Raw genomic sequence first — 8,286 nt, forward strand, 5'->3', positions numbered from 1 at the left:
TCCACTCAATATTTATTTTTGGCTTAACTACACTGCTTGTAATGACTATATGCTGTCTTCCTATACATGTACCACCTAATAGGATTTTGTTTTATTTTGTGTATGTGTGAGTTAAGTTTTGTTTTGTCCTCTAAATTGGCCATCCCATTCAACAGTACAATGAATGTCATTGTTAGTATTGCTGTCTTTTTTATTTGATTTTTTATTGTAAAATAATAAACATATTATAAAAAATATAAAAAATCACCATATTCTTATCGGCAGACTCAGTAGCCTCGGTTTTTCTGATGACTGCCTTGCCTGGTTCACCAACTACTTTGCAGACAGAGTTCAGTGTGTCAAATCGGAGGGCATGCTGTCCGGTCCTCTGGCAGTCTCTATGGGGGTGCCACAGGGTTCAATTCTCGGGCCGACTCTTTTCTCTGTATATATCAATGATGTTGCTCTTGCTGCGGGCGATTCCCTGATCCACCTCTACGCAGACGACACCATTCTATATACTTCCGGCCCGTCCTTGGACACTGTGCTATCTAACCTCCAAAAGAGCTTCAATGCCATACAACACTCCTTCCGTGGCCTCCAACTGCTCTTAAACGCTAGTAAAACAAAATGCATGCTTTTCAACCGTTCGCTGCCTGCACCCGCACGCCTGACTAGCATCACCACCCTGGATGGTTCCGACCTTGAATATGTGGACATCTATAAGTAGCTAGGTGTCTGGCTAGACTGTAAACTCTCCTTCCAGACTCATATCAAACATCTCCAATCGAAAATCAAATCTAGAGTCGGCTTTCTATTCCGCAACAAAGCCTCCTTCACTCACGCCGCCAAACTTACCCTAGTAAAACTGACTATCCTACCGATCCTCGACTTTGGCGATGTCATCTACAAAATTGCTTCCAACACTCTACTCAGCAAACTGGATGCAGTTTATCACAGTGCCATCCGTTTTGTCACTAAAGCACCTTATACCACCCACCACTGCGACCTGTATGCTCTAGTCGGCTGGCCCTCGTTACATATTCGTCGCCAGACCCACTGGCTCCAGGTCATCTACAAGCCCATGCTAGGTAAAGCTCCGCCTTATCTCAGTTCACTGGTCACGATGGCAACACCCACCCGTAACACGCGCTCCAGCAGGTGTATCTCACTGATCATTCCTAAAGCCAACACCTCATTTGGCCGCCTTTCGTTCCAGTTCTCTGCTGCCTGTGACTGGAACGAATTGCAAAAATCGCTGAAGTTGGAGACTTTTATCTCCCTCACCAACTTCAAACATCTGCTATCTGAGCAGCTAACCGATCGCTGCAGCTGTACATAGTCTATCGGTAAATAGCCCACCCATTTTTACCTACCTCATCCCCATACTGTTTTTATTTATTTACTTTTCTGCTATTTTGCACACCAATATCTCTACCTGTACATGACCATCTGATCATATATCACTCCAGTGTTAATCTGCAAAATTGTAATTATTCGCCTACCTCCTCATGCCTTTTGCACACAATGTATATAGACTCTCCTTTTTTTCTACTGTGTTATTGACTTGTTAATTGTTTACTCCATGTGTAACTCTGTGTTGTCTGTTCACACTGCTATGCTTTATCTTGGCCAGGTCGCAGTTGCAAATGAGAACTTGTTCTCAACTAGCCTACCTGGTTAAATAAAGGTGCACATTTTTGTGGACTTTTATTGTCTCCAGCACAAGGTGCAGATGTGTAATGCTAATGCTTTTTAATCAGCCACACCTGTCAGGTGGATGGAATTATCTTGGCAAAGGAAAAATGATAAGCTAACAGGGATGTAAACAGATTTGCGCACAGAATGAGAGCACAGATGATAAAAAACAGTGTATATTCATGTCCCCAAGAAAGTAGACCTCTCTGTTTACATCACATACACGATCAAGCATTTAACACACATTATCTAGATACTGACTGTTAGCACTTTGTGGCCTATAGCATCACCCTAAAAGAATAGGCTTTAGATGAGACAGGTGAACCTGCAACCACAACACTTCAATAACACTTGACATGAGTTCTTCTATAAGCATTGCATGGATATGGCTCTAAATATACAGTGCATTCGGAAATTATTCAGACTCCTTGACTTTTTCCACATTTTGTTACATTAAAGCCTGATTCTAACATGGATACAATAATATTTTTTCCTTTATGTTTCTTCAACTTCACTGGAGTCTGTCTACCTGTGGTAAATTCAATTGATTGGACATGATTTGGAAAGGCACACACCTGTCTATATAAGGTCCCACAGTTGACATGCATGTCAGAGCAAAAACCAAGCCGCGAGGTCGAAGGAATTGTCCGTAGAGCTCAGAGACAGGATTGTGTAGATCTGTGGGAAGGGTACCAAAACATTTCTGCAGCACGGAAGGTCCCCAAGAACAGTGGCCTACATCATTCCTAAATGGAAGAAGTTTGGAACCACCAAGACTCTTCCCAGAGTTTGCCAGCTGACCAACCTGAGCACTCGGGGGAGAAGGGCCTTGGTCAGGGAGGTGACCAAGAACCCGATGATCACTCTGACAGAGATCCAGAGATCCTCTGTGGAGACGGGAGAATCTTCCAGAAGGACAACCATCTTTGCAGCACTCCACCAATCAGGCCTTTATGGTAGAGTGGCCAGACGGAAGTAACTCAGTAAAAGGCACATGTCAGCCCGCTTGGAGTTTGACAAAAGGCACCTAATGACTCTTAGACCACGAGAAACAAGATTCTCTGCTCTGAAGAAACCAAGATTGAACTCTTTGGACTGAATTCCAAGCGTCACGTATGGTGGTGGCAGCATCATACTGTGGGGATGTTTTTCACTAGTAGGGACTGGGAGACTAGTCAGGGTCGAGGGAAAGATGAAGGGAGCAAGGTACGGAGAGAAAAACCTGCTCCAGAGCATTCAGGACCTCAGACTGGGACGAAGGTTCACCTTCCAACAGGACAATAAATCAAATAAAATGTTAATGGTCAAATACATGAGTTTAGCAGATGTTATTGCGGGTGTAGCGAAATGCTTGTGCTTCTAGTTCCGACAATGCAGCAATATCTAACAAGTAATATCTAACAATTTCACAACAAATACCTCATACACACAAATCTAAGTAAAGGAGTGGAACACCTTGACATTTAGGCTAATTATTTATGTGCATTTACATACACATGTTTTTCTTAAAAGAATAGCAAGTGTTTTTCAGTTTAATTTGCTATTTTGGTTCATGTCCTTGTTGCCCTAGCACGGCTAATCCCAAACTGGGGTACACGCAATGCCGCCGGGGGTACGCCAAATACAAATCTGATTCACATTTCCAATCAGTCCTTTTAGATTTTCCAATGGGGCTATACATTTGGGTAATGTTTATTTTGTTTCACAGCCTAAAATAAAATTAAACCATCTAGTGTTCAGCGAAATAACAACACAATGTCAAATACAGGTAGCCGAGTCAAATAATTAACATCCAATCACATTAACTCTCTCGTGGTAAACCTTCAATTGACATTTTAGAGGAGTGGTCTCAACACTCTGTCGACAGAGCTCATTCAGTAAAGAGAATGTTAAAAAGTATATTTTCTGTGTGCTTGTGTTTGTTTCCTGGGGTCTTTATCTTTTACTTGATAATGAAGTCATTTGTAAAACATGCAATTGGATATATGCAGGTAATAAAGCATATAATGTTGCACAGAAAATATTGAGTATATAAATAGACTAATAAAACATCTATAGTCAAGTTTTCCTAGCCACCTTCTACATCTGCATTGCTCGCTGTTTGGGGTTTTAGGCTGTATTTCTGTGTAGCACTTTGTGACATCTGCTGATGTAAAAACGGCTTTATACATTTGATTGAAATTTGATTGATTAGACTGCCCTGGTGCCAGCCTTCAAGGTTAAGAACGTCCCTTGAAGGAAAAAACAATAACACTATCTCCAAAATGTTAAGGGACTTATATGAAGGACAGAGTGTTATGGATTGTCATTATTACACCATCATAAGCAAATAAAATGATAAATTATGTGCCCAAGCATTTCTTCAACACATTGTACTTTGCTGTTATATTATTCTATTATCGTCTACACATCATTGTTCGATCTGACACCTCACACCTGAATGTGAAAATTAACAACAATGTACACGGTGTAGTAGATTATTAGTTTATATCATCTCTATAAATACAATTTCAACTGAAGTCCATCTTCAGATTTGCAGATAGGTTAAACGACTACAGCCTGCCAGATACATGATCCCATGTTCCCCCCTCACCCCATTCTAACTGAATTTGCACAGATAGTGATGCTCTCATAATGTCCCTTTTGATTACACTTCAGTAAATTAACAGATAGCTAGATCTGGATCTCAATGCAGAGAACAGGTACAGTTTTCTTTCCATTTTCACAGATAAAAACCTTGTGCATATTGGATCTAATCATATTCACAAACAAGTCAGACGCCTCTCGCAAATCTAATCAGATGATTTTAAATTACACCCTGAAAGAAGCTTGTCTATTAGTCTGGAAGGAATGCTGACTTCAGCAGAAGAGCAACAGCATTTCTCAAATAAAGGGAGAGCTACAGTTTTCATTTGATTTCATGTTAATCGTGGGCAAATATTATTACGTGGTCAAATATTATTATTGATGTTGACAGTTAAATGCTGGCCCTTACTCAGAGGGAAAGAATGAACGACTTAGCTTTTTTGTAGTAGCACAACATTTCATTTTACAGTAGTTTCATTTTTCAGAGTTTATTGGTAATTGAAAATGTGCGCTCTTACTTGCTTGGTGATCGTTCGACACATCACATTAAAGTATCTCTTTCAAAGAAGAAACAGATGTGAAAGGCCTTCATACAAAATTATGTTATCAGTGAAAACTGATACTTTTATTTGGTCTTCACCCACATCTTCAATCACAAATAAATACTTGTGATTATTTGTTTTTATCTTCTCCAACATATTGTTTTACTGTAGGGGAAAGTGCACCTTCATCAAAAAGGTCAGGTTCTGAGGGAAGCTGTTTTCAAACATCAAAAGATAAAAAAAATAAAATAAGAAAATACAATTGATTGATTGAAGGGAAACTTTCCAACATTTCCAACAACTCCTTGGAAGTGGGAAATACAAGGTTCCAACTGGAAAATAACCACTTGAACAACTGTCCCAAGTTGGAATTCCAAGGGGGAAAGTAAGAGATAACGTTGATACCCCGAGTTTACAAGTTGTGACATTTCATCACTGACCTTTCACCTTTTCAACCAAAAGATGATCAAGCAAATCCATTGACAGTGTCAAACTTATCAATGTGGATAATGTAGCTAGTGTAACCATACTCTCAATGTTAGCTAACTTTATCATGAGCAACGTTAGATAGCTCATCTACCGAGCTAAAATCTCCTTGGTTGAATCATTTTTTAAAACTTGAACACAATCACATCAAATTTATGACTCATAACTGGGAGATTTCCCAGTTCCGATGAGCATTTGAAGACAGCATTAATGTGCTTGCTGAAGGCCACACCATTAGTGATATTCCTTATCCAATCTGAAGCATGACCAGTACTGGTACCTCGAAAAACGAAATAGGACACATCAAAGTAACAATATACTGTAATGATCGGCTAAAGGTAGATGGTGTTAAAACAACATTCAATACTTATCTAGAATGCAAAACATGCCTACCAGCTAACACTTTTTCAGTAGCTAAATAATTCCCCCAAAATGTAGGGGCTAATTAGTCACTACTATGAACGAAATTCAGAGGAACACTTGGCCACCAAAAATCAAATGTAACTTTATAAACGATTTGATCTTTTAAAAGATTATCACAAGACCAGTTCAAAACAAGTATTTAGCACCCTCAATGTGTCCAGCCAGATCCACCAGCTGAAGATGATTAAAGTCTAATCTAGGCAATCTAATCCAAACTATGAAAGCATCTTATTTTTCAAGATTCCAGTCCAATTAATTACCACACGTTTTACTGGGTTCATGGGTGTCTTATGCATCCCAGTGTCCATTCAGCCATGAAATAAACCTGTATTCTGCTTCAATCTCCTCCTCCACTCTCTCCATCTTGCCCTCTTCTCCGTGGGTATAAAAAGGACAGTTCTTTACCAGCTTCACTTCATCTGGAACCTCCAGCCTTATCAATCCAAACTACTGAACCACACACGGCCTGTGAGTATCATAACGGGGGTTTACCAACTTAAGTATCTGGGTATAGCATGTATCCTGCTAAATGTTGTATTACGGGAGATAACTCCAAGCAGTGATTTCAATCACCAAAAAACGGAAATGTCTTTGAAGGCCACTTAAATTCTTGCCAACTGTCAAAATGCCTCATGTGAAGGGTGCTATTCACCTTTTGAAAGGTGGTCCACTGAATGGCCCATTATTGTACGATTTCAAAAGCTATTAATTTATACATTTTTGCCATGGAAATATTTTCTAAGGGAATTTAGAAAATGCAAGGTATATATTACATTTTTTGCTAAGCAGGGTTTATTTACTTATTCTTTATTTCAGAATCATGAGCAGGAATTACATGTCCAAGTATGATGAGATGCGTAAGGGAGACATCATATGGTCCAATAACAAGGTACAAGGCAGTTTTCCAGGTAGGTTTAAAGCGTCTTAAAAGCTGCTATATAAATACATTTACAGATAGACAGACAATGTGTCATCTGCAGTCAGCTGAACTAGGGTAGTGCCTCCCAAACGGTTTGTGTGTTTGCACCTACCTAAAACCTTTCAAATTGCTGTGCATACCACAATCGTTCATCTCTCGTCTACACAGGAGGACGGTAACTTTGTCATCTATGGCTGGAGGCAGATGTGGTCCTCTGACACCACCGGCCAGTGTGACGCCTACCGCCTGTGCATGCAGGACGACTGCAACTTTGTCATGTACAAGAGGGATAACAAGATGATGTGGCAAACCAAGAGCCAGGGTCAAGGGTTCAAGATGTGCCGCATGTACCTGCGCAACGACGGCAACCTGGTCGTTGAGAAGGACGGAGAAGAAATGTGGAACTCTTCTTCCTCCAAGGGCCACAAGCAGTGAATGTCCTGACCGCAACTGGCTCTGTCCTAAGGGTCATCAAGGAAGATGACTACTCACACTCTGTACCATAAATCAAATCCCTGTGTTCCAATATCCACATTAACATACCACTTAGAATGAAGTGATGTGCTGTGTATGAGTTGTAAGTGGTATGCTAGTGTGTATATCGGAACATAGCCTGAAGGTATCTGACTCACAGTGAAAAGATTATGCAATAAACATTTTAAATGCCCCAAAACTTTCTTGTGAATCATATGTTTTTCAGTTCCTGATGCTTGTCCACATGATTTTTGAGCCCGATGAGAAATTAATCATTCTTTCCATTAAGTAATCACTGGTCTGAAAAAGTTGGCAAGAGGAAAGCCTTAGGTTGCTAAGTTGGTCACACTATTTTGATAGTTCCCTATAGGTTATCTAATTTGTTCACTTGTAGTTTGCTGTTTGGACAGTCAGTATTCCAAATACAGATTTGAAAAACAAAACTGATTTGAGCATTAAGGCCTACAGTGTGAACACAGCTTTGGACTCCCCGTGTCCAATCACTGTGGTTCAAACCAATTAAATACATCAAGGAAAAGAAACAAGCTCTCTCTCTCGATGGTCCCACCTTCATGAAGTGAATTTCCAGCAAAGATCCAAATATGACAAGGAAGGAGCTTCCAAAAGAACTCAGAGGGTTGTTGGTTGTTGAAAGCTGTAAAACAAGGCAGGCTCTCTTAACCTGACTGGACTTCAGACCTGTCAATCACTTATCAAAATTCCAGGGTGCTTGGACGCACACCAGGGCTCCACCCCGCACACCTCAAGAAGATGCAAATTGTGTAGTGATGGACTCTCACATGGTGGTTTTCTATCTTGAAGTGTTGTGTGTAACAGGGTTATATTGGTGATTCCACTTGCCACTTTATTGTTAAGCCAATGGGTTTTTGGTTTGAGTTTGTTTTGCCTTCACCTACTCAACATGGCATCTTATTGGCTGGTTTGCGTAGCTTGCTTACGAGGGGGATGTTCCAGTTAGAATCGTCCCAGTGAACAAGCACCAAACCAGCGGTAAGTTGTTGGTTGCAAAGCACTGTACATCAAAAGTGATTTTTATACTCTCAAGTGATAATTTAAATGTACAATTTATATCAAATTGTTTGTAAATGTTATTCGATAAGATGCAGCGGTTTTTGGAGAATATTTGTTGTGCATTTTGTTGTAGAGAATTCCCGCCAG

At 40.2% G+C, this 8,286-nt stretch overlaps 1 pseudogene; it reads left to right on the forward strand.

Moving 5' to 3' along the window:
• Nucleotides 1-6,140: 6,140 nt before the first annotated feature.
• LOC139387291 (B-type lectin plumieribetin-like) lies at nt 6,141-7,276 on the forward strand (annotated as a pseudogene).
• Nucleotides 7,277-8,286: the final 1,010 nt, after the last annotated feature.

The sequence above is a fragment of the Oncorhynchus clarkii genome, chromosome 28 (assembly GCF_045791955.1).
Source record: "Oncorhynchus clarkii lewisi isolate Uvic-CL-2024 chromosome 28, UVic_Ocla_1.0, whole genome shotgun sequence".
NCBI lineage: Eukaryota > Metazoa > Chordata > Actinopteri > Salmoniformes > Salmonidae > Oncorhynchus > Oncorhynchus clarkii.